Source organism: Balearica regulorum, chromosome W (genome assembly GCF_011004875.1).
Source record: "Balearica regulorum gibbericeps isolate bBalReg1 chromosome W, bBalReg1.pri, whole genome shotgun sequence".
NCBI lineage: Eukaryota > Metazoa > Chordata > Aves > Gruiformes > Gruidae > Balearica > Balearica regulorum.
In genome coordinates this window covers 8,381,335-8,409,149 of record NC_046219.1, presented here as the reverse complement: position 1 = coordinate 8,409,149, position 27,815 = coordinate 8,381,335, and the positions used below count along the sequence as shown (strand labels likewise).

Below are 27,815 nucleotides of genomic sequence, written 5' to 3'. Positions count from 1 at the left end.
TCATAAGCCTTAACTGATCTATATATATATATGTTTGTGGATCTATCAATTAAAGAAGATAACTTAGGGAGCAAAATGTATTACATGTTTCATTCCGTAAAAATCATCTGTTTACGTACAGTATAGGTGGTGAAAGGGATGATACCTGTTGTCCTGGTTTCGACTAGGATAGAGTTAATTTTCACAAGAAGCTGGGACGATACACATCCAGGACAGGTGACCCAAACTAGCCAAAAGGGTATTCCATACCATATGACATCATGCCCAGCATAAAAAGGGGCTAGTCGGGGAGGGGTGGCGTGGCTCTGGGCAGCTCTAGGACAGTCTGAGTGGTAATTGTGTATGGTTGTTGGGTTGTCAGGTGAGAAATTGCATTGTGTATCACCCATTTTGTACATTCTAAGTACAATTGTTATTACTTTCATCTTCTTTGGCTGTCCCAGTAAACTGTCCTTATCCCAACCCACAAGTTTTACCTTTGTCTTCCGATTCTCCTCCCCATCCCACCTGGGGGGTGTGTGTGAACGAGCCGTCACGTGGTTCTTAGCTGCCAGCTGGGGCTAGACCATGACAGTCCTTTTTGATGGCCAACGTGGGGCACAAGGGGTTGAGATAAAGACAGATTTGACCAGAAAGTGCAAAACCAAAACTTGCTATGTGAATTTATTATATCGGGTAAACAGTCATTGGTCACAATGGTGTTTTGTTTGTTCACATGGCTATGGTATGTAAACTCTTACTTGCTGTATGTATTCCCTGTGGCACTGTTTAGCATATCTGGGAGAGGGATCAGGATTCTCATTTTGCTGTACTGTGTGATATCGACTTATGATATGATTACATCAATAGTCATGAAGTTAAACTGGTATTTGTATTGTATTTGTATGGGGCCTTGCTGTCATGCCTGTACCTCAGACTACATCTCTCAGAATTGTTTAATAATCACACCCAATCTATGGGGAAGACAGGAGGGGGATACTTTCTCCCACTCTTTCACCTCCCCTTTTTCCTTCAGGATAGTTACAGCAGCTTTTGAGACTGTTGAATACCCTTTGGATGTTCAAGCCAGCATGCTCCTACTGCTATGTCTCCTGAATATGTTCCAGGTCTTGCTTAGGGTTACAAAAAAAGTGTTTTAAGAATACCACCCAGAGATCTGTCCTGAGGCTGAATAGGCATGGGTGGCATGGCATGTGGGAGAATATGGGCAAATATCTAGAGAACTTCTCACCTCCAATGGTTTGGAACTTGACTCCTGAACAACTACAGGACCCTGATAAAGTGATGGAAAGGAAAGGAAAGGAAAGGAAAGGAAAGGAAAGGAAAGGAAAGGAAAGGAAAGGAAAGGAAAGGAAAGGAAAGGAAAGGAAAGGAAAGGAAAGGAAAGGAAAGGAAAGGAAAGGAAAGGAAAGGAAAGGAAAGGAAAGGAAAGGAAAGGAAAGGAAAAGGAGAGGAAAATGCTGTGGCTATTCCAAGGAGGCACAAGTTACTGCACTGTGCTGGGCCCTGGCCAGTATCTACCAAACACTGCTCAATATTAGGCAGTGCCCCCAGGGGGAAGAGAGGGAACAGACCTACAGGCATTGTGACTACTGAAACCCTGGCGACAGGCAGTGCAACTGAACCAAAAAAACAACCTGTGCCGGTATCAGTCGCCCCTATACACAAGAAGAAATACACCAAGAAATCAGTTTGCTTAGTAAGGGATGATGATGAACCAGGGCCATTAGGAGAACAGGAAGAAGAGGCAGAACCAGAGGTAATCACTCGATCCCTGTCCCTGAGTGAGCTGTGAGATATGCGGAAAGATTTCAGCAGCCTTCCAAGGGAGCACATCATTACCTGGCTGCTCCAATTCTAGGATAACGGAGCCAGTAGCCTGGAACTGGAGGGCAGGGAGTCCAAGCAGCTGGGATCTCTGTCTAGGGAAGGGAGCATTGACAAGGCAATTGGGAAAAAGACACAAGCCCTCAGCCTCTGGAGGCAACTTATTTCAAGCATGAAGGAAAGGTATCCTTTCAGCGAAGATGTTGTATGTTGGCCAAGCAAGTGGACCACCATGGAACGAGGTATCCAATACCTGAGGGAATTAGCTGTGCGGGAGATGGTTTATTATGACCCGGACAATGCACAGTTGCCCACAGACCCCGATGAAGTCCAATGTACCCAACCCATGTGGTGAAAATTTGTATGGAGCACACCAACTCATCAGCAGTGATGGACTGGAAAGGCAAAGAGGCACCAGCAGTGGATGAAGTGGCTGGCTGACTCTGGAAAAATGAAGAGAGTTTCTCTTCCTCTCTCGTCTCAACTGTGGAGAAACTGTCCCGGGAGTTCCAGCAATTCAGAGAGGATATGTGCTACTCCCCACCTGCACAGACCCGTATTTCAGCTATTAGGAGTAAGCGTTCCTCTGCTCAAGAGAGAGGATATAGAGGTGTGTTGGATTTGCATGGCAAGGTTTTGGGGGGGGGGGGGGGCTACAGGGGTGGCTTCTGCGAGAAGCTGCTAGAAGCTTCCCCTGTGTCTGATAGAGCCAATGCCAGCCAGCTCCAAGACGGACCTGCCACTGGCCAAGGCCAAGCCAATCAGCGCCTCTGTGATAACATATTTAAGAAGGGAAAAAACCAGTTAGTTAGAGGGAGCTTTTGCAGCCAGAGAGAGGAGTGAGAAGATGTAAGAAACTCTGCAGACACCACGAGGCATCCTGTGGTTTTACCTGCATGACCATGGAGAGGACATGAGGAAGTGGGATTGTAACCATAGGATAGGGGCCGTGAGAGAGAAACTATAGAATCAGGTTGAGATAATTAGCTTGTAACCAAGGTAATAGGTATTGAAGCTAACTGACCATGGCAAGGTACAATGCTGCTATGTTCCATGTACAGTCCCTACCCAACCGGACAATAGGTTTGGGAATATTAATCTTATGAAGTCGTTATGGACAGGTGCATCCACAACAATGATACTGCGCATGCCTGCATGAAGGGGGTCATCCAGCGGACACGGGTGCGAGACCACTGACGACCACCAGAGACGCCTTGAGGACCACCGACTCAAATCACTGAGCATGCGTGATGGGGAGGCGAATATGGAAATGAATTCCAAGAAATGATTATCCTAGGACTGCCTTTTCAGAGAAAAACGATGAATATGTATGTTTTGATCCTACATAACCTGTGTGTTGGTGATCACCTGGCATGCACGTTGGGTGGAGCTATCCCCCGTGCATCCAGCGCTGCAATAAAGAATGCCTGCCTTTTAACACTACATTGGTGTTACGAGGTTTATTCCTGGGTTTCAATGACAGGATGGAAAACCTACCTCGACCCAAGAGGCACAAGTACATAAGCTGTGATGAAAACCAAACACAGAAGGGGATTCATGCAGGAAAAATGCCACTACAGTTTCCAGTGAGTAGTCCCTCAGACTGAGTGAAAGGCCTAATCATATATATGATCCTCATGAAGGGACATCTAAGTCATTTTTGCAAGAAGTGAGTAATGAATACAATGACCAGGGTTAGAGGAGGCCCTGCCTCCAGCTAGGTGGAGGAAAGGGACAACCGGGTTTATTGGACTGTGTGGATCCGATGGCCTGGCATGTCAGATCCACAAGAGTATAAGGCTCTAGTGGACGAAGGTGAACAGTGTGCCCTAATGTCATCAAGCTTTAAAGGGGCAGAACCCATCTGTATTTCTGGTTTGACAGGGGGATCCCAATAGTTAACTGTACTGGAGGCTGAAGTGAGCCTAACTGGGAATGAGTGGCAAAAGCACCCCATTGTGACTGGCCCAAAGGCTCCATGCATCCTTGGCATAGACTACCTCAGGATAGGGTATTTCAAGGACCCAAAAGGGTAGCAATGGTCATTTGGTATAACTACCTTGGAGACAGAGGAAGTTGAAAATTTGTCTACCTTTCCTGGTGTCTCGGAGGACCCTTCTGTATGGGGTTGCTCAGGGTTGAAGAACAACTGTCCTAGTAAACTGTCCTTATTCTAACCCACGAGTTTTACCTTTGTCTTCTGAGTCTCCTCCCCATCCCACCAAGGGGGGAGGGGTGAACAAGTGACAGTATGGTGCTTAGCTGCCAGCTGGGGCTAAACCATGATACCTGTGTTCCATGCTGGTGACTGAAAATGCTAATGACTTGTTAAATGGATATAGATAACTATATATGTGAGATAGTGGTTGGTATAGAATATAGTAGTTTTAGCTGTCCTTTTAAACATCAATTTCATCTTGTCAGTGATGTGCAGTGCCTTTTGCAGCAAAAACATATGACACCACAATTTTTTTCATAAATGTCATCAGCAATACTTTGTAGACGACACATTCACACTGAGCAAGACAGCTGAAGAGGAGGAAACCCAGTGGAAATGGGTACTTGTTTTTTGGAACTCGAGATAACTCTGCATAATCTATATGGAAGGTTTTTTTTGGAGGCTGTTTAAAAATATTTCTTTTTTTGGGGTATTACAATAACAGTATTTCTCAGAGTAGTGCCTGGCTTTATAGTGCAGGGAGATTATCCCACTGGTACTGAATCAGGAGGAGATTCAATCTATAGAGCTCTCTTCAAGGTACATATCTGTATATCTTATGCATTAATTTTTAGTTATTCTCTATCAGTTGTTCTTCCTACTGTGTTAGGTTGTAAGAAAGCAAATCTTATATTAGAAATGCAGTGTTATTCACATACAGTAATTACTTTCATGTGTTGCTTCAGTGTTTTTGAATATACCTTTCTGAATGAAGAGTTCTTAAATCTAGTTATTCTGATATTATGATAAATGTCTAACCTTACTAGCATGAACTTCACAAGGAAAAATAGGGAGGGAAAGAGTGAAGAGTAGGTGTTGATATGTGACAATCTCAGATGCAGAAATGTAGGTTGTTTACGCACATTGTATCTCATTTAGCAAAGGTCTCTGAATATTGTATATGTGTTCATTGCTATTGATACTGGCATGGCTCATCTCTTAACCAGGAGACTCAGATCCTGAGTGAAGCTATACATGCACAACAGCTGTGTTCTGTTTTGCCTGATTGCTTCATTTCAGATGGAGCAAGCTCATGACTAAAGCTGCATAGCTTGTCTGGGCCTTCCATCTCCCTGCTGCTAGAAGACTCATGCATGTAACACAAAAGTGAAGTTTGTGGAAGGGATTGGTACCTGAGCAGAGAACAAAACAAATATTGCCAATACTGTAGTAGCATCACTGCTTAAATTTAGTGGTATCTCAATATCACAGTGTTTAGAATTGAGATACTACCATGGTATTAATATATTACTCATCGCTTTCACCGTGCTTTGAAAGTAGTCCTATTCTGTCTTCTCATGGTCCAGAAAATCTTCTTCATTTGGTCTTGGGGATTAAAATAGTTTACTCATAGAATATTAGAATTAATTGCGTGATCGCTTAAAATTAGGTTGAACTGAAACTCGAGTGGCTTTGCTTGGTATGAGTGACTGGAGTGCAGAAGCCTTAGACCGCAAACCATAACTGAACTTTAGTTGAACCTTTGCTTGGCTGAAAAGGAGAAGTACTGGGAGTCTTGCACAACGAGATAAACTGGACCAAGCCTATAATTCAAGGGAAAGACCTTCGAAGAGAGAAACCATTCCATTTCAAGCCAACAGAAAACAGACGAGACCCAAGTGTGGATAAGATGGGAGGATGATGAAACTGCATGAGTAGGCAAAATTCGAAAGACGTTACTCCAGTCATCATAGAGGAAAAGCAGCTATTAAACAAATTGATTAGACAAAAAGTCTGTGCATGTACCATGGACAGGCACGTAAACACCTTGTGTAGTAGATTGTGAGGCCTTAAAAGGCACAGGAAAATAACCGAGAGTGTCTCTCTTTGGAGATACCCAGCTCAAGCTGAAATAAACTTACTCTGTGGCAGAACCTAGGATCCAAACTCTTTAGACTTGGAGGCTAAGACTGGATCCAGCTGCACCTAGGCTCTTCTCTGAGAAGTTTAGAAAGCAAGAGGTCCAGTCTGAACCTCATGACTTGGCGAGAGGATCTTATTGGACTCTTCTATAACATATGGATTTGTGCTATACTGTATTATTGCAATCTGTTATTGAGCTTCTGGTTATTTTACATGAATTAGGATTTTTCCCTAAATACAGCAGTGTTACACATGAAAAGTAGGTGTATATCCCTCAGAGATGAGGCATGATACAAACAGGTAAAAGCTTTGGCTTTCTTGAAAGCGTAGTGTTACCATGGTGGGAGCCACAGGACATCGACACTAGTCAAAAAGGGGACTAGACACAGCCAAACCCTGCTCAGGGGTGAGGCTCAAGGGAAAGCACCACAGGGGTGGATAATAAAACTTGTGCTGATTAACATATCTGTCCTGGTTTTGGCTGGGATAGAGTTAATTTTCTTCCTAGTAGCTGGTATAGTGATGTGTTTTGGATTTACTGATTATTATTATTATCTTTATTATCTTTATTATTATCTTTATTTGTTATACTATTAAACTGTCTTTATCTCAACCCATGAGGTGTTTTTTTTCCATTCTCCTCCCCATCCCCTTGGGGGTGAGGGGTGAGCAAGTGGCTGCGTGGTGCTTAGTTACCGCCTGGGGTTAAACCACAAAAATATCATACATATGCAATGTCTTGTTTTGGTCATTAGCAAACTCGCTGATGTAATGCGAATGCTGCCATCTGAATTATGACATCCACAACTGGCTGCCACTTGGTGCCGGTGCAGGGTATATGCAGATGGGGGGAAGCGAACTATCCTGGATTACTGTGACAGCAAGATAAGATGTGCTTTGGACTCAACAAACTCGGATGGGGGAGGTAAACTACACTGGGTTACCATGTGTCACATAAAGGGTATGAGTCTGATGTGTGGCTGAGGGAGGCCCTCCCGTTGAGTCACGAGGTTCGGAAAGGATTCCCTTGCTTTCTAAACTCCTTCTCAGAGAGGAGCCTAGGTGCGGCTAGGTCCAGTCTTAGTCCCAGACTTGGTCAACGGTTCATGTCTAAAGGATTATGTGTGTAGCCACTTATCAGAGTCAACACGTGCCTGTCAGAGCCCCCTAAAGGACTTTCACTGAGACAGTTTCACAAAGTTGAAACAGATAGAAAGTTTATTAAAGTGACAGATATAAAGAGTTCAGAAGTGATGTTGATAAATACACTTACTGCAGTAGCGCTAATATATGATGATAGTGCTAGCAAAATGCTATCCTGGGTATTCTTCACCAAAAGGTGAAGGCACAACACTTACCAAGAAGGCGTCCCTATCTTGGGTGGAGGAGAAGGAGCACAGCACCTTGACTGCCTCTTCAATCTCTTCTCTCCCCCCAGGGGTACTTTCCTCAATATGCTTTATACCCTAACCTTAGCTTTTCCCCTCCCTGGGGTGACGTTTAACATGATTTGGGTGGAAAGTTGAGTACTGTAGTCATATATGTTTAGCATGTACTTCTTTTAGCTCATTAGCATATTTAGGGGTGTCAACTTTAATATTAATTTCATGGATAATTAAGCAAAAGGTCTCACTCCGGGCACTGGGGCCTTCAATATTATGTGTAGAAAACGTTTACCTCTTCATTCCACATTCTCTAGCCAAAACAGGGCCGTTTTGTCGCCATAAGACTCCCTCCTTCGGTTGCTTCTCATACCAACCTTGGGGATCTCCATCCACAATGTTTGCATAAGAGATAAGTGGACACCAGTGTTTTTAACTTCTTATGTGCAATTCTCACACTGTGACACAGTCTTCTTGTGTCTGTATTGGGTTTGCATGGCAAGGTTTTGGTAGCAGGGGGGCTACAGAGGTGGCTTCTGTGAGAAGATGCTAGAAGCTGCCCCTATGTCTGATAGAGCCAGTGCCAGCCAAATCCAAGACAGACCCACTGCTGGCCATGGCCGAGCCAATCAGCGATGGTGGTAGTGCCTCTGTGATAGCATGTTTAAAAAGGGAAAAAAACCCACCAGGAGCAATTGCAGCTGGAGAGACGAGTGAGAACATGTGAGAGGAAAAACTATGCAGACACCAAGGTCAGTGAAGAAGCAGGAGGAGGAGGTGCTCCAGGCACCTGAGCAGAGATTCCCCTGCAGCCCATGGTGAAGACCATGGTGAAGCAGGCTGTCCCCCTGCAGCCCATGGAGGAAGGATGAGGGGGTGTAGAGATTCCACCTGCAGCCCGTGGAGGACCCCACGTCGGAGCAGGTGGAGGCACCTGAAGGAGGCTGTGGCCCCATGGGAAGCCCACGCTGGAGCAAGCTCCTGGCAGGACCTGTGGACCCATGGAGAGAGGAGCCCACGCCAGAGCAGGTTTGCTGGCAGGACTTGTGACCCCGTGGGGGACCCACGCTGGAGCAGTTTGCTCCTGAAGGTCTGCACCCCATGGGAGAGACCCATGCTGGAGCAGTTTGTGAAGAATCGTAGCCCCTGGGAAGGACTCACATTGGAGAAGTTCATGGAGGACTGTCTCCTGTAAGAGGGACCCCATGCTGGAGCAGGGGAAGAGTGTGAGGAGTCCTCCCCCTGAGGAGGAAGGAGCAGCAGGTGATGAACAACCCCCATTCCCCATCCCCCTGTGCTGCTTGGGGAAAATAGGTAGAGAATTTGGGAGTGAAGTTGAGCCCAGGAAGAAGGGAGGGGTGTGGGGAAGGTGTTTTTAAGATTTGTTTGGTAATAAATTAAATTAATTTTCCTGAGTTGAGTCTGTTTTGTCTGTGACGGTAATTGGTGAACGATCTCTCCCTGTCCTTATCTCGAACCGTGAACCTTTTGTTATATTTTTTCTCCCCTGTTCAGCTGAGGAGGGAAGTGATAGAGTGGCTTTGGTGGGCACCTGGTGTCCAGCCAGGGTCAACCCACCACAGTGTCCTACAAGCGGTTAATAAGAATGATACCTTTACAAGAAAAACTTGCAATGCAGTTTGAAAAATGCTTTGGATTTTTTTAATATTGGAGAGAGAATTAATTCCAGCAAAAATAATGATTAACCATTGATTATTAGGCAATGGTTGGGAAAAAGAGAAAGTTAATAAGACTGAAGTTAGAGTTTCTATTATATCAATAATAGAAAGAAACATAATTTACTAGTTTCTAATTTTTTTTCAGTGTTTGTTGGTTATGTGTTTCTGGTTTTTTTTGGAAGATTGTTCACTTGTTTGCATTATTATAGGAACTAAGACGACAAATCAGATTATTATATTATATTGTATTATATTTATTATATTATTTTTAATAATCTTTTCTGATGAAAACAGAAGCTTTTAAATACATCTTGACATTAAATTACAAAATACTTTGGTTTTATTACTGTCTGAATTTAAAAGAAAATTAATGGCATATTTTCTGTGTGTGCATATTGATGTAAATACACAGTAGCTAAAGAAGTGGGGAAAAAACTAAAGTTGCATACTTAAATCGCATTCTTTTCTCTTTCATTTTTGCCAGGATGAGTTCCACTAACAACTGCGATTTAATTGAAGAGGACTTGTTGCTATGGCAAATGCTGGGCCCCATGATAATGGGAGTCAATTTTTCTTTATGTTGGGTTGTTCAGATGAACTTAGCAAGCACACAGTCTTTGGAAGTGTCCACTAAGCGGACTAGAGTCTTAGTTCAAGTTTGACAGAAGCCACTATGAGTTTCTCTGTATTCAAAGGGTATTTGAGTGTTGTTTGCTGCTACATACATTTGAAACTTATTTCACTACTTTCTAAGTTGTCTTTGTTCCCTTTGTTTCCCATGTCTGGTAGAAATGTTTCTATGGGTTGTTCCCATCATTATCTACTTTGCTGCTGCTGTTCTTCAAAAGACTTTTTTGTGTGTGTTGTGCTTTCTTCAAATATTCTTTTACTAAAATTATTATGACTGTCTTATTAATCAGTTCATCTAATACTAGCAATGTTTTATAAAATTCTGTTTGTAAATTCTAATTACCCAAGAAGAATCAGGAAAATGGAAAACATAAGATAAATTTCCCACTTTCATGGTTTACTTGAAATAAAAAAATAATTGCTTTAGTTTCTTTCAGTGCTTTTTTAATTTTTCCTGTTTCACAACTCACAGTAAGAATTTGACATCTTCCCCTGCATACTCTCAAAAATGCAGGTTTAGCTATCTGTGTTCTTTCAACTTTTGCTGTTAAATTAAAAAAACCCAACTTGTACATTGTACTTATTGTCTTTTAGAAGTCTTCCATGCTTACAGTATTTCCTGTATCATTTGTATTTTCAAAATTCTTTACATAATAATTGCCTTGCATTTTATAGAATAATTAACAAAGATTATAGACAAGGATTTTCAAACCTCTTTTGTAAATTTGACAGGTTACAGGGGATACAATATATAACATGTTACGACTGGCTGAAGTAGAAGTTGACAAGGAAGAGAGACCTCTCAGTCCACACAAAATAAGTAGTAGTGAGGTGAGTATGTTCTGGTTTGAAATTTGACATTTTTAAATTCTTTTGTAGTGTTCAGACAACTGTGTTCTAGTATGAAAACCTGGCATGTCTTTTTATATATCTTTTTAAAATATTTAAGTCTTTAATTACAACAAAATGCTTATTAAAGATGTGTCTAAAATATTGATTTTTAATAAGTTTTTTTTTTTAATCTGTTTGATGACATTTGTTCCAAGACAGAATACAAAACTGAAGCAGGACAAACCAGAAGAAACTAAAAAGTTCAAAGTAAAAGGTACAAAATAAATATATGTAACATAAGTGGTGGTTAATTCCTTTTTTACCTTTAATTTGCAGCTTGGTAACTTTCTATTCCTGCTTTTGAAACACAAGGCTTTACCAAAATGCACAGAGTAATGTTTTCTAATCTTAGCAAAACCTACTTTGTTTCTGAACAGATATGTGCATCAGCTGAGCTGTAACTGTTTCATGCATACTGATTGTTGCAAAAGAGAGGTAAAAGGTAGCTTAAGCCTTTCCCATAGACAAGAATATGGAATCATTCTTCTGTGACTGAGATGACGCTGAAGTTAATACGTACTAGTAACCGGGTCATAGCTCAGTTCTTTAGGGCTTTTGAACTCATTTTATCAGCTACCACTTTTCTCCCGCTAAAATACTCAGCAAAAGGCAAGCACTTTGACATGGGAAATTTCAGATTTTGTGAATGAAATCTGGTAGTTATAAACATGCAATGAAAAGTAGTAGGAAATCTAAACTGTGTGTATGCTGTCAGTTCTGTTGGACAGAAACAGAACATGTTGCAACTGACTGGTTTCAACAGAATGTAAAAAATTAATTTTGAAAAAAACTTAAAGATTTTTTTTAAATTACATGCTGTGAATGTATGTGTGCATTTGATACCTTTCTGAGCTGTCATATCTTAAAAACTTTGTGTTTGGTACTTGAATGTTGCTGGATTGAATAATTATTTTTTTTTAAATGCAACTGCTCTGTTTCCAGAGCTGTCGGCATTAAAGAGTCTGTGAAAGTTAGTTAAGGCAGAATTTCTTAAATTCCATCTTAACATTTTCTAAGTCATGCTTAACTATCCTGATTGTTCTGTCTCAGGAACAGAATAGAAATATCCCTCTCTAAATACTGGTGGTTTATTGCAAAATAACATGTTTAAAACTGACACATTTAGCAGAAAAAAAATTAAAATCACATATAAAAGTATTTAAAGTTTATAGAATGTTAATAAAATAGTATTTAAAGTTTCACTAGAAAATGTGTTTTCTCTCTTAAAGAAATTTTAAGATGCTTTCCTTTGGAGCAGAAGCTGAAGAAGAGGAAGCAGTCAACAGAGTTAGTCAGGTATTGTAACAAATCATCCTCATTTTTCTTTTCAACTTAAAATTGCCTTTTTTACATGTTTGTGAAAAGTTTTAAAGTTCTTAATCTTGTTCTTATGTTTAAGTTTTGAACAATAATACTAGAAATTACTTTAGTTTTTATGATTCTACTATTTTGACATGTTAAAAAAGAGGTTTTTAACTTTTCTAACTTTGAAGGTGCCTTCAGTTACTGCATGATAATTTTTACATTTCCATAAACATAATGTATCATACTTCATAGTGTAGAGCTATGTCTGCTGTTTAAAATTCATGAAGGTGATAGGTACTTTATTATTCTTCACCTCCTTAATTATAAGAATCTGATTTGATGGTAAAATACTTGAAGTTTGAAATAGCTCCGTTTTCTTATGTATATCCATTCTGTGCACAGAATGAGGTAGTGTTATTGTGGGAAAAATAGTGCATTATCATAATTAAATATTGCACTGTTATGAATTGTCCACATTCACAGAACTAAGGTTGCATAGGTAGTCTTTGATCTAACATTTCCTTACGTAACTTTGCCACTTAAATAAGGTTAGTTTAAAAATTTCTTTGGCAAGTTTTCATTCTCATTTCTACTGCTGACCAAATGATTTCTCCAGAGCTCTAGGCTTTCCAACTTATAGGGTTCAGGTACCTACCTGCTTCAATTAGTGATTAGACTACATGGTGCTGAGTCCTGTACCAACATAAATGGTCCTCAGCCCTAAGGATTTAGGCAAAATACAAAAGACAACAGTAAATACAGTGATGGACAATATTACAGTGAGACAGTATCAGTCAGGATGATAATAGAGGTTTATCACAACAGTAGTTTTAATTATTTTTCTTTCTTGTTTCAACTTACCAGTCAGATAACTATGCTTTTTTTTACCTTAACATGCCTATCTGTCATTCTGCTCTTGGTATATGTCTGGTTTTTAATACTGCATTTAACTCAGTTGCTTTGATGTTCTTCCCTTTCATCCCAAATACTCACTCTTCAGTTTAAAATAAAACATCTCCGTCATGACAAGCCCAGTTTCAATGTTGTCATGTGGTCTTCCAACTCAGTCTTAAAATCTTATCCTCATAGATTCACATATTCACAGAGCGGTAGGGGTTGGAAGGGACCTCTGGAGATATGTAGTGGGTTAACTCTGGCTGGAGGCCAGGTGCCCACCAGAGCCGCTCTATCACTCCCCCTCATTCACTAGACAGGGGAGAAAAGCTATAACAAAAAGCTTGTGGGTCGAGATAAGGACAGGGAGAGATTACTCGCTAATTATCATCATGAGCAAAACAGACTGAACTGAGAGAGGAAATTCATCTAATTTATTACCAAGCAAAACAGCGTAGAGGAATGAGAAATAAAATCAAATCTTAAAACACCTCCCCCCACCCCTTCCTTCTTCCCGGGCTTAACTTCACTCCCGACTTTCTACCTACTCCTCCCTCAGCCGCACAGGGGGACAGGGAATGGGGGTTGCAATCATTTGATCACACGTTGTTTCTGCCGCTCCTTCCTCCTCAGGGGGAGGACTCCTCACACTCTTCCCCTGCTCCAGCGTGGCGTCCCTCTCACGGGATACGGTTCTTCACGAACTGCTCCAACGTGGGTCTCTCCCGCAGGGTGCAGACCTTCTGGAGCAGACTGCTCCAGCGTGGGTCCCCCACGGGGTTGTAACCGTAGGATAGTGGCCGTGAAACAGAAACTACAGAATCAGGTTGAGATAATTAGTTTGTAACCAAGGTAATAGATAACGAAGCTAACTGACCATGGCAATGTACAATGCTGCTATGTTCCATATATAGTCCCTACCCAACCAGACAATAGGTTCGGGAATATTAATCTTATGAAGTAAGTTGCTATGGACAGGTGCACCTACAACAAGGATACTGCGCATGCCTGCATGAAGGGGGTCATCCAGCGGACACGGGTGCGAGACCACTGACGACCACCAGAGACGCCTTGAGGACCACCGACTCAAATCACTGAGCATGCGTGACGGGGAGGAGAATATGGAAATGGATTCTAAGAAATGATTATCCTAGGACTGCCTTTTCTGAGGAAGATGATGAATATGTATGTTTTGATCCTACATAACCTGTGTGTTGGTGATCACCTGGCATGCACGTTGGGTGGAGCTATCCCCCGTGCATCCAGCGCTGCAATAAAGAATGCCTGCCTTTTAACACTACATTGGTGTTACGAGGTTTATTCCCGGATTTCGGTGACAGTTTTTGGCGACCCAGATGGGACACTGCTTTTGAACCTCGACGGATCCGTGGGATCGCAGGACCTCCAGCCGGCACCGGGGAATTCTCGGGGAGAACCTCTGATCCCCGGACCGAAGAGCTTTGAGCAAGACCCCTGGGAGAGGTAAAGGCATTCTTATTTGATTTAAATATTTGCTCTTTTGAATATTTACTCTTACCATCATGGCGGGACAGGCCCGCACCAAGAGCACAAGTTGAAGGCCTTATTCAAGGAGCCCCGTGGCTCTCACCACCGTGGCGGGACAGGCCCGCACCAGGAGCCCGGGAGGCCTGCTCGTAAGGCACGGTGAAAGCTGCGCAGAGTTGGGCTAGGGAGACATCTCAGGTAAAAGTCTCTGCTAGGCGAAAGCCTGTGGAGCAGGGCCCACAGGGGAGGGGAAGCCTCCAAGGTTGAGATTTCTCTTACCACTGTGGCGGGACAGGCCCACACCAAGAGAAATCCCTGAGGGAGCTCTAATGCGGGTTGGGGTCCCTCTGACTAGTGTTTGTGATGATAGTGCACAATCACAACCACTGAGTCCCTGGGAGATGGGTACTTTTCCGAGTAAGAAACCAATCCCACGAAAAACACCACTGGGATGTATTTTGGAACATTGGAAAGGTCTGGGAAATATTGATCCTTTGACTCGGAAACAGTTGATTGAATATTGTAATCACTGGTGGCCACTGTATACTTGAGAGTGGGGAAAAGTGGCCGGAGAATGGGACATTGCAGTATAACACAATTTTGCAATTGATGCTATTTTGTAAAAGGGAAGGTAAATGGAATGAAATGGCATATGTAGATTTGTTTTTCACACTGTGAAATCATCCGGAATGGCAAAGGCAATGTGAATTGGTTTCACCTAGTTCTGCGATAATGGCATTAAAGGGGCAGGAACCTGATAAGAATTTGGAAAAGGTTGCTCAGCTTGTGATATTGGTAAATGGTGATTTAAATGTGAATTTGAAGATGATGATGTTGAATTATTGGTTGCACCTCGCAGAAGGCTAGGAAATGATCAGAGGGATCAAAATCTGGGGGCCAATAATGCTTCTGCCCCTCCTGTGGAAGGGGAGGCAGAAGGATTCAGCCCGATTGCTGGGAGGACAAGGGGAAGAGAGGGAGGAAACGGATTAACTCCCCTCCAGGCCCCTCTTCGGCAGACAGTTGGCAATGAGGGTCCAGTAATGGTAAAAGTTCCCTTCTCAATAACTGATTTAAGAGCATGGAAAGAAACTGCGGGCACTTATCGGGATGATCCCGAAAGGGTTGCCAAAGTAGTAGAAACAATAATCAGAACCCAGAACCCCGATTGGGAAGATTTGCAAGTAATATTGGATGCATTGTTGGAAGACACTGAAAAGAAAATGGCATTAAACACAGCCAGAAAACAAGTGGAAGGAGCCCATGCTAATGGGATTATACAAGGGACGGTGGACCAGAATTTTCCATCCACAAATCCTGAGTGGGACCCTAATGAACTGGGACCCAGAGGGATGTTTAGGTATCAGGTGGATTTTGTTTGGTGTTAGACATGCAATGCCAAAAGCAATTAATTGGCCTAAACTTTATGAAGTGAGACAAGAATTAAATGAGTCCCCTTCAGCCTTTATGGAAAGACTGAAGGTGACTGCTAGAAAATATACTAATTTGGACCCAGAGAAGAAAAAACCACAAACGAAACCACAAGCAAACAAACAAAAAACATCACAGAAGAAGCTATACAATTGGCCTCTGTATTTATGGGACAATTGGCCCTAGAAAAAACTCCAGAAACTGGAAGAGGCCGAGTCCAGAGACTTAGGTAAAATGCTTGAAGTAGCCTGGGCTGTGTATAACAACAGAGAAAAAGAAAAAGAAGTCAGACAAATGCAAAGGGATGGAAAAATCTGGCAGTCTTGACTGAGAATTATAAACATGTAAAGCAAAACTCAGCCATAAATCAGCAGAGGTTGTTGGTGCGATGGGGTGAAAAGAGAACTGGCCTTTCTTGAAACTGATAAAATTTAAGCTGGGAAAACAGTGGGTAGCACATCAATTTTTGTACATGCCTGAATGTCCGTTGCCTTTATTGGGATGAGATTTATTAAGCGAATTAGATGCACAAATAATTTTTAAAGATGGAGAAATCAGATTACTGATTAATACCAGAATCAAAGCCATAGAGGCGAGAGTGTTTATGTTACAGGATTCCTCCAAGGAGGAACAGATTTCAGAAGCGGTGGACAATGCAGTTACCCCCCTGGTATGGACAAGTGAAGTTCCGGGATGATCCAAACTGGCAGAACTGGTAAAGGTGACTTTAAAACCTGGAGCCAAGCCGGTAAGACAAAAACAGTATCCTATTAAGTGGGAGGCCCGAAAGGGATTAGAGGAATTAATTACAAAATTTTTAGAGTATGGGCTGTTAGCAGAAGGTGAATCAGAATATAATACCCCTATATTACCAGTAAGGAAATCAGGAGGTAAGGAATACAGATTGGTTCAGGATTTAAGGGCCGTAAATCAAATAGTACAAGATATACGCCCAGTAGTGGCCAATCCATACACTTTACTGACATCTTTGAAAGAGGAACATAAATGGTTTACTGTACTGGATTTAAAGGATGCCTTCCTTTGCATACCTCTGGATACAAAAAGTCAAAGCATATTTGCTTTTGAATGGGAAAGTCCTGCTACAGGACGAAAAACGCAACTAACATGGACTGTGCTTCCACAAGGATTTAAGAATAGCCCCACAATATTTGGAAATCAATTGGCAAAAGAGTTAGAAATGTGGAAGAAACAGAATCAAGGAGAAGGTATGCTATTACAGTATGTGGATGACATCCTGATAGCAGCAGAAAGTAAAGAAACATGTTTTGAAATGACCATCAGTTTATTGAATTTCCTGGGCCAAGGAGGATACAGAGTTTCCAGAAACAATGCCCAGATAGGGAAAGAAGCAGTGATTTATTTGGGATTTGAGATATCTCAAGGACAGAGACAATTGGGAAAAGAAAGAAAAGCAGCCATTTGTCAGATCCCCAAACCTAACAGTCCAAAGGAACTGAGAGCCTTTCTGGGAATGATTGGGTGGTGCCGACTCTGGATTCTAAATTATGGTCTGTATGTGAAACCCCTATATGAAGCCCTGAAAGAATCTAAAGATCAATACCTGACTTGGACACCTGAATGCCATAAATCATTTAAAGAACTCAAAAAGGCATTGATGACGGCCCCTGCATTGGGTTTACCTGATCTAACCAAACCTTTTGAGCTGTTTGTACACGAAAGGCAACATCTGGCCCTTGGAGTGCTGGCACAAAGGCTGGGATCCTGGAAGCGACTGGTGGGGTACTTCTCTAAACAACTTAACACCATGAGTAAAGGATGGCCGGGATGTTTGCGTGCCATGGCAGCAACAGTGCTGCTGATTCAGGAAGCCCGAAAATTGACTATGGGTCAAAAGATAGTGGTATATGTACCGCATATGGTAATAACTGTCTTAGAACAAAAGGGGGGTCACTGGCTATCCCCTAGCAGAATGTTGAAATACCAGGTTGTCCTATTGGAACAAGATGATGTGGAATTAAAAACCACAGCAATTGTAAATGCAGCAATGTTCCTGTCAACAGAAAATCCTACTGAGAAATTGGAACGTGATTGCCTGCTAACCATTGAACAAGTTTATTCCAGCAGACCGGACCTGAAGGACGAACCTTTGAAGGATCCTGATCTGGAGCTGTTTGCGGATGGAAGCAGTTTTGTGCAAGAAGGAAGGCGAATAGCCGGGTATGCTGTTGTCACCACCGACAAGATATTGGAGTCAGGGACACTACCTGCAAATACATCAGCGCAGAAAGCATAACTGGTGGTGCTAAAGCAGGCTTTACGGATGGCAGAAGGGAAAAGGGTAAACATATGGACAGATTCCAAATATGCATTTGGTGTGATCCATGCTCATGGAGCTATCTGGAAAGAAAGAGGACTGTTATCAGCCCAAGGATCACCTATAAGACATAAGGAAGAAGTTCTTCAACTCCTACAAGATGTGCAGAAACCAAAGGAAGTGGCCGTAATGCATTGCAAGGCTCATCAATTTGGTCAGACGGCTGTCAATATAGGTAATCGGTTGGCGGATAAAGCTGCAAAGGAGGCTGCAGAACAAGGTATCCTTGCACTAGTACCAGTGAAACAGGTAAAAATTCCAAATTTAACAGCAAGGTACAGTAAACTGGATGAATAATTGGCAGAGCACTTAAAGGCATCCCAAAATGCAGAAGGATGGTGGGTAACACCGGAAAATCAGGTAATAGTGACCCCACAAGTTATGATAGAACTTGCAAAAGAAAAACATGAGCAGACATGTTGGGGTGTAAATTTTATGGTTACAAGTTTAAGAACATCTGTAATGTGTCTAGGATAGGAAAATATGAGTGGAAGTATTGAGAAGTTATTATTTCAAAACTTCCAAAGGGGGGAAATGTAACCATAGGATAGGGGACCGTGAAACAGAAACTATAGAATCAGTTTGAGATAATTAGTTTGTAACCAAGGTAATAGGTAACGAAGCTAACTGACCATGGCAATGTACAATGCTGCTATGTTCCATATATAGTCCCTACCCAACCAGACAATAGGTTCGGGAATATTAATCTTATGAAGTAAGTTGCTATGGACAGGTGCACCTACAACAAGGATACTGCGCATGCCTGCATGAAGGGGGTCATCCAGCGGACACGGGTGCGAGACCACTGACGACCACCAGAGACGCCTTGAGGACCACCGACTCAAATCACTGAGCATGCGTGACGGGGAGGAGAATATGGAAATGGATTCTAAGAAATGATTATCCTAGGACTGCCTTTCCTGAGGAAGATGATGAATATGTATGTTTTGATTCTATATAACCTGTGTGTTGGTGATCACCTGGCATGCACGTTGGGTGGAGCTATCCCCCGTGCATCCAGCGCTGCAATAAAGAATGCCTGCCTTTTAACACTACATTGGTGTTACGAGGTTTATTCCTGGATTTCGGTGACAGGGTCACAAATCCTGCCAGCAAACCTGCTCTGGCGTGGGATCCTCTCTCCACAGGTCCACAGGTCCTGCCAGGAGCTTGTTCCAGCATGAACTTCCCACGGGGCCACAGCCTCCTTCAGGTGCCTCCACCTGCTCCAAGGTGGGGTCCTCCACAGGTTGTAGGTGGAATCTCTACACCCCCTCATCCTTCCTCCATGGGCTGCAGGGGGACAGCCTGCCTCACCGTGGCCTTCACCATGGGCTGCAGGGGAATCTCTGCTCTGGCACCTGGAGCACCTCCTCCCCCTCCTTCTGCACTGACCTTGGTGTCTGCAGAGTTTCTCACATCTTCTCACTCTAGCTGCAAAAACTGCTACTAGGGTTTTTTTTCCCCTTCTTAAATATGTTATTGTTGCAAGAACTTCCATCCTGGAGCATTACTTACAAACGACCCAACAACAGATGCCAGATAAGAGTCAGGAAACACCTCTTGCAACACACTGTGACAAGATTGCTCGATGAGCCAACTCATGACCATATATGGAAGAAAGACTCTCATGAAAAAGGACACCAGAAGCGCCTCTTCAACAAACCACTAGGGACCACCAGAGACTTAAAGCGCTCGCGTAATTAAGATGCAAATATTATAATGAGTTCTGGGAAATATAATGAATATGTATGATTTGGGGCAATATAACCCTCACTGGTTGTAGTTGGCAGCATGCATGATAGGTGGAGCTATCCCCCGTGCATCCAGTGCCGTAATAAAGAATGCCTGCTCTTTAATACTACATTGGTGTCAAGGAGTTTTATTCCCGATTTCGGTGCTAGTTTTTGGCAACCCAGATGGGACACTGCTTCTGAACCTCGACGGATCCGCGGGATCGCAAGACCTCCAGCCGGCACTGGGGAATTCTCGGGGAGAACCTCTGATCCCCGGACCGAAGAGCTCTGAGCAAGACCCCTGGAAAAGGTAAAGGCATTCTTATTTGATCTGTATATTTGCTCTTACCACCGTGGCGGGACAGGCCCGCACCAAGAGCATGGGTTAAGGCTGCCTGCCTGTAAGGCGTGGCAAAAGCCTCGCAGGGTTGGGCTATTAAGGTACCTAAGGGAAGGATTTGATCCTATCGGGCGAAAGTCTGTAGGACACCCGGACTGGAATTTGGTATTTCGCTTGGATGTCTTGTTGTTCTGTTGCTATTTTGTATTGGTTTTGTATTGCCTTCATGTTTTGTGTTGTTTTATAATGGGCAATAAGCCCTCAGCAGAAGGGGGGATTTTGAAAAGATCCCCCCTAGGATGTGTGTTAAAGCATTGGGGAAAGATTGGGGGGGACCCCCTCACTCGGAAACAGCTAATAGAATATTGCAATAATTGGTGGCCGAAGTATACTCTTGAAGATCAGGAGAAATGGCCAAGGAATGGAACCCTGAGATATAATACTATATTGCAATTGATGTTATTTTGTAGACGGGAGGGTAAATGGGATGAAGTACCATATGTGGATTTATTCTTTACCCTGAGAAACCATACAGAATGGCAAAGGAATTGTGGAATAATTCCGCAGGACCCTATGGTCCTGACTTTGGAAAAGGAGGGGAGGGGAAAGAATTTAAAATGGTGTTGCTCTGCTTGTAGTATTGGGAAGTGGTGTTTAAAATGCGGACGGGAGGAGGAAGAGGATTTGGAACTGATAATTGCTCCTCAGCAGAGGCTGGGGGAGGGTCCTGATCCTGATTGGAATGATTTACAGGCGATATTAGATACATTATCAGATGATACTGAGAAAAGAATGGTATTAAACACTGCCTGAAAACAGGCAGAAGGTGCACATGCTAATGGGGATTTGCAGGGGACAATAGATCAGAATTTTCCTGCCACAGATCCAGGGTGGGATCCCAACCAACCGGAACCCTGGGGGCTTTTAACAAGATAGCAAAGATGGATACTATTTGGCGTAAGGCACACCATGCCAAAAGCGATCAATTGGTCTAAATTATATGAAGTTAAGCAGGAACCAAATGAATCTCCATCCACCTTCATGGAACGGTTAAAAGTCACTACCAGGAAATATACTGATCTGGGCCCTGAGAAACCAAGAGAGGCTGTTCAATTGGCCTTTATCTTTATGGGACAATCGGCCCCAGATATAAGAAATAAACTCCAAAAAACTGGAGGGGGCAGATTCAAGAGATTTGGGAAAGATGTTAGAGGTAGCATGGACGGTTTTTAATAATAGGGAGAAGGAAAAGAAACATGCAACTTATTCTGTACTTAACACGTGTAAGGGGAATTTCAGCCATGAAACTGTAAATGTTGTTGGTGCTACAGGGAAATGAGAAGAACGGCCCTTTTTACAGCCCCTAAAACTTAAATTAGGAAAACAATGGGTAACTCACCAATTTTTATATAAGCCTGAATGCCCAATGCCCTTGATGGGAAGAGACTTATTGAGCAAATTAGACGTGCAGATAACTTTTAAGAATGGAGAAGTGTAACTGTTAATACCTGATTCAAAAGCTGTGGAAGTGAGAATTTCTATGTTACAGAATGCACAAAGACCAGAGGAAGAAATTCCTGCAGAAGTAGAGGATGCAGTAACACCCTTGGTATGGGCTGGTAGAATCCCAGGTTTTGAGACAAGGACAAAGGAGACTGGGAGCCGATAGAAAACAGGCGATCTGCCAAACTCCAGAACCAAGAACTGTACAAGAGCTGAGGGCGTTTCTGGGTATGGTCGGATGGTGCAGACTGTGGATCCTCAATTATGGACTGTTGGTAAAACCCCTTTATGAAACTTTGAAGGGGTCAAAAGAGAACCACCTACTATGGACCCCTGAATGCCAAGTAGCTTTTAAGGACTTGGAAAAGGCTTTGATATCAGTGCCTGCACTGGGATTTCCAGATCTGTCTAAACCTTTTGAATTATTTGTACATGAACGATGACATCTTGCCCTGGGCATGCTGAATCAGAGACTGGGAACATGGAGAAGTGCTGTGGGATATTTCTCCAAACAATTGGACAGTGTAAGTAGAGGATGGCCATGGTGTCTGCATGCTGTAGCCACAACCGTCCTTTTAATCCAAGAGGCCAGAAAATTAACTATAGGACAAAAAAATCACTGTGTATGTTTTACACATGGTGATTTCTGTCTTAGAGCAAAAGGGGGGGGGCATTGGCTGTCTCCAAGCCGTATGCTCAAATATCAAGTTCTCTTGTTAGAACAGGATGATGTGGAACTTAAAACCACCACAGCAATCAACCCAGTGATGTTTTTAAATTCAGAATTGAGGGACTCTGAACCCTTGCACCATGATTGTCTGCAAACCATTGAGCACATATATTCGAGCAGACAGGATCTGAGGGATGAACCATTAATTAATCCTGATTTGGAGCTGTTTACAGGTGGTAGCAGCTTTGTCCAAGATGGAAAACGGATGGCCAGATATGCAGTGGTTACAACCACACAGGTAATAGAGGCTGGGACCCTACCCACTAACACGTCAGCCCAGAAGGCGGAGTTGGTGGCGTTGAAGCAAGCCCTAAAGATAGCTAAAGGGAAAAAGGTAAATATATGGACTGATTCAAAAATATGCATTTGGAATAGTCTACGCACATGGGGCTATCTGGAAGGAAAGAGGCTTGTTGTCAGCTCTAGGATCACCTATTAAATACAAGGAAGAAATTCTCCAACTACTACAGGGAATTCAGAAAACTAAAGAGGTGGCAATAATGCATTGCAAAGCACATCAATTCGGGCAAACCGCAGTAAATGTGGGCAACCGATTGGCTGATAAAACTGCTAAAGAAGCAGCTGAACAAAGCATCCCTAATTATAATGAGGCAGATCAACAATTGGCATCACTGTTAAAGGCAACCACAAATGGAGAGGGTTGGTTAATAACTCCCATGAAACAAGTCATTGTTCCACTGCAGATAATGACTGAGATTGTAGAAAAGAGACACAAGGAAACACACTGGGGAAGTGAGGCTATGATTTCTAGTCTACAAAATTCGATTATATGTGTAGGGATGACTGGGATAGTAAAGTCAAAATGTCTCGTTCGTTTAAAAAATAATCCCATTAACAGGAAAAGTCCGCTCCCAGGGACCACTAGGAAAGGAAATTCCCCTGGATATTGACAGATTAATTTTTCTGAATTACCAAAATGGCAATAGATATCTCCTGGTATTGGTTGATACCTTCTCAGGATGGCTGGAAGCCTTCCCCTGTCGCACCAACAAAGCTAGGGAAGTAACTAAGCTGTTACTCAAAGAAATAATACCAAGGTTTGGGGTACTGATAGGAATGTCCTTTGATCAGGACCCACATTTTGTAGCAGATGTGGTCCAACAGTTAAGTAAAATCCTTGGTATCAAATGGGATTTACATACCCCATGGAGGCCTCAGTCAAGTGGAAAAGTAGAAAGAATGAATCAGACCCTGAAATGACAAATTAGTAAGATATGTCAAGAAACCTCTTTAAAATGGCCTCAGGCCCTTCCATTAGCTCTTCTAAGAATCAGAATATAGCCAAGGACTAAGGACAAAATTAGTCCTTATGAGGTATTGTATGGGAAACCATACCAAGCACCACTGATCCCAGGGGAAGTAAATGTAGGGGGGGAAATGGATTTAAAACTTTATCTGATTTCTCTAGGATAAGTCCTTACAGCTCTCTGACAACACATTGTCCTGACAGGACCACTCACATTGGACACTCCTGTCCATCAGTATCAACCCAGAGACTTTGTATACATAAAAACGTGGAACTCTGAACCTCTACGAGAAAAGTGGAAAGGATCCTTTCAGGTACTCCTAACGACTTATACAGCAGTCAAGGTAGGAGAGATTGAACCTTGGATTCATTATACACGGGTAAAGAAAGCGCCACCAGATCAATGGAAAATTACTTCTGAAGGACCCTTGAAGATAAAAATCAATCAAGTCACGTGAAACAGTGTATTTGCTGTTTACCTTGGTTGGGATTATAGGACCTATACTATCTGACGGACATGCATCATACAAATTATCTTTGTGTAACCCAGAGCTATTTTAAAACTTACAATAGGTTCCTCTTGACCATAGGGATCTTAATTAATTTGGCAAATTCCCTTCAAGGGCACAATAACATGAAACAGAGATCAAAAAGAAGCTTAGAGTCAGAAGGGCATGCATATGAACTTCCCATCTGGGATCCAGAGGAAAATTTATGGGAACAATTAGCCACTAAAGTAGTTAATACTTCTAACTTTTGTTTACATTCTGGTAGTTTGGTTAGTAAAGTGTTCACTTCCTGCCTTGTTGGAGTGCCCACCCCTCTGAGAACCTTGAAACATTATCACTTCCAATACAACAGCACAAGCCCAATCAGAGAAACCATACAATGGGAAGTCGTTAATAAAAATTGTCTGCAACATCAGACCGGGCTTCCAACCGGGGAAATACTGTGTTGGGCCATAGCAGGAGATGACTTACAACATAGTGAAACCACAGTGGAGGCTTTGGGAAAAGTTAGTCAAGAGTTTAATAGGAAAATGCTCAAGGTTAGACTAGGAAACTCATTTCCAGCTGAGAGTTGCATGAGGTTTGTTAATTGCTCCCAAAACTGCATAAATTATCTAGACCTAAGCCTACATTACATTGTAATCGGACATACGACATGTCAACCAATCGCAAACATGTCATGTTACCTCAAGGGTGGTTTTTACCGTGTGGTAGAATGGCTTACACATATATCCCGGCCAACTGTACCGGAGGTCCCTGTTCTCCGGGAAGATTAGTTCCCCGATTATATAGGTCAGCTGATATCACAAGGCAGGAAACTAGGCCCAGAAGGTCAGTCCACTCATTGGGGGAAGAATGTGATGCGGAAGTAATGCTCTTTAGTCCTGAAGAAATATCAGCAGCTGCATTTCTGGCCCCTGGAGTAGGGGTTGCTATGAATTATAATATAATGAAATGACTGTCGTGCCTTAGTGAAAAATATCAATTACACCTCTCAAGCACTATCCGCTATACAGGAAGAACTGAGCCAGATAAAGCAAGCCACTTTAGAAAATAGGGCAGCCATAGACTATTTATTACTCCGTCACAATCATGGATGTGAAGAATTCGAAGGCATGTGCTGTTTCAACCTAACAGACAAGTCAGAGCTGATAGAGAGTAAAATACAGAACCTGAAACACGTAGCCCATGATATTAAAGAAAGACAAGGGCTGGATTGGTCATGGCTGACAAATTGGTTACCAAACTTAGCCTGGGTTAAACAAATCTTCATAGCTGTCATTCTTATTATTATAATCATCTTGGTAACTTGTATATTAATACAATGTATTCCTATAATTAGGACCCTGGGTGAGTCAAAATATATAAAGTATTGAGATCTCTCTAATGAGATAGAGAAATCTCAAAAGGGGGGAACTGTTGCAAGAACTTCCATCCTGGAGCATTACTTACAAACGACCCAACAACAGATGCCAGATAAGAGTCAGGAAACACCTCTTGCAACACACTGTGACAAGATTGCTCGATGAGCCAACTCATGACCATATATGGAAGAAAGACTCTCATGAAAAAGGACACCAGAAGCGCCTCTTCAACAAACCACTAGGGACCACCAGAGACTTAAAGCGCTCGCGTAATTAAGATGCAAATATTATAATGAGTTCTGGGAAATATAATGAATATGTATGATTTGGGGCAATATAACCCTCACTGGTTGTAGTTGGCAGCATGCATGATAGGTGGAGCTATCCCCCGTGCATCCAGTGCCGTAATAAAGAATGCCTGCTCTTTAATACTACATTGGTGTTAAGGAGTTTTATTCCCGATTTCGGTGACATTATCACGGAGATGCTACCACTGTTGCTGATTGGCTTGGCCTTGGCCAGCAGCAGGTTCATCTTGGAGATCTCTGGCATTGGCTCTATCAGACATAGAGGAAGTTTCTAGCAGCTTCTCCCAGAAGCCACCTCTGTAGCCTCTCTGCTACCAAAACCTTGCCATGCAAACCCAATACAGTGGGTAGCACTGATTATGCATTGAGCTCAACTGGGGAATCCCAACTGCCCAGGAATCCTGGAAGAGATCGTGGACTGGCCAGAAGGCAGAGATTTTGGAGCACTGCCTGAGGAGGTGGCTCGTGCCCAAGAGGTACCACAATATAATGAGCTATCAGCAGATGAAAGGCATTATGCTTTGTTTACTGATGGATCCTGTCGTGTTGGAGGAAACCATCTGAAGTGGAAAGCTGTTGTGTGGGGTCCCACACAACAAGTCGTTAAGGCCACTGAAGGAGAAGGTGAGTCAAGTCAGTTTGCAGAAGTGAAAGCCGTTCAGCTAGCCCTAGAGATTGCTGAACGAGAAAAGTGGCCAGTACCCTATCTCTGTACTGACTCCTGGATGGTGGCAAATGCCCTATGAGGGTGGCTCTAGCAGTGGAGGAAGACCAATTGGCTGCGCAGGGGCAAACCCATCTGGGCTGCTGCATTGTGGCAGGACTTCCCTGCCTGTGTAGAAAACATGACTGTGAAGGTATGTCATGTAGATGCTCACAAATCCAAAAGCCGTGCCACTGAAGAACATCAAAACAATGAACAGGTAGACAAGGCTGCCAAAATTGAAGTAGCTCAGGTGGACCTGGACTGGGAGCGTAAGGGTGAGCTATTTGTAGATCGATGGGCCCATGAAACATCAGGACATCTAGGGAGAGATGCAACATACAGATGGGCTCGTGATTGAGGGGTGGACCTGACCATGGAGGCCATCACACAGGTCATTCATGAACGTGAAATATGTGCTGCAATCAAGCAAGTCACATGAGTAAAATCTCCCTGGAATAGAGGGCAGTGGCTGGGTTTTCGATATGGTGAGGCCTGGCAAATTGACTATATTTGGCCACTGCCATGAACACGCCAAGGCAAGCGCTACATACTCACCATGGTGGAAGCAACTACTGGTTGGCTAGAGACATTTCCTGTAAACCATGCCACTGCCCGAAACACCATCCTAGGCCTTGAAAGGCAAATTTTATGGTGACACAGTACCCCAGAGAGAATTGAATCGGACAACGAGACTCATTTTTGAAATAACCTCATAAGCTCCTGGGCAAAGAAACATGACATTGAGTGGGTTGTATCACATCCCCTATCACCCACAAGCCTCAGGAAAGATAGAGAGAGATAGAATGGTCTGTTAAAGACTATGTTGAGGGCATTGGGCAATGGGGCATGGAAGCACTGGGATACCAATTTAGCAGAAGCCACTTGGCTGGTTAACACTAGAGGATCTGCTAATGGTCCTGGTCCTGCCCAAACAAAACCCCTACATACTGTGGGAGGAGACAAGGTCCCCGTAGTGCACATGGAGAAGTGGCTGGGGAAGGTGCTGTGAATTGCTCCTCCCATGGGAAAAGGCAAACCCATTCCTGGGATTGTCTTTGCTCAAGGACTTGTGTGTGCTTGGTGGGTAATGCATAAGGATGGAGAGACCTGGTGTGTGCCTCAAGGAGATTTAACCTTGGAGTAAAATAATCTGTAATGTGAGCTGTATGTTGTAGGAAGTAGTGTAGCAGGAATGACTTGATCCGAGAAAGAGTGAGTTTCGCGAGGAGCCAGACAAGTGGAACAATGACCCAAAGCAAGCCGGTGTTGGTGCCCAACAATTGAACATACTGTTTTTCCTGTCCTGAACACCCATCTTGATGGATTGGGCCCAAGTCATAGCCTGTTCATGAACATCTGGAGGAGCAGAG

General features: G+C 42.9%; 1 long non-coding RNA gene and 1 pseudogene across 1 annotated transcript in view; one reads left to right on the top strand and one right to left on the bottom strand.

The window, feature by feature from the left end:
- LOC142599252 (uncharacterized) overlaps positions 1–27,815 on the bottom strand; it is a 404,930-nt gene that overhangs the window by 240,047 nt on the left and 137,068 nt on the right. The window lies entirely within an intron of this gene.
- The window catches only part of LOC142599295 (spliceosome-associated protein CWC27 homolog), a 39,845-nt pseudogene that overhangs the window by 4,726 nt on the left and 7,304 nt on the right, over positions 1–27,815 (top strand).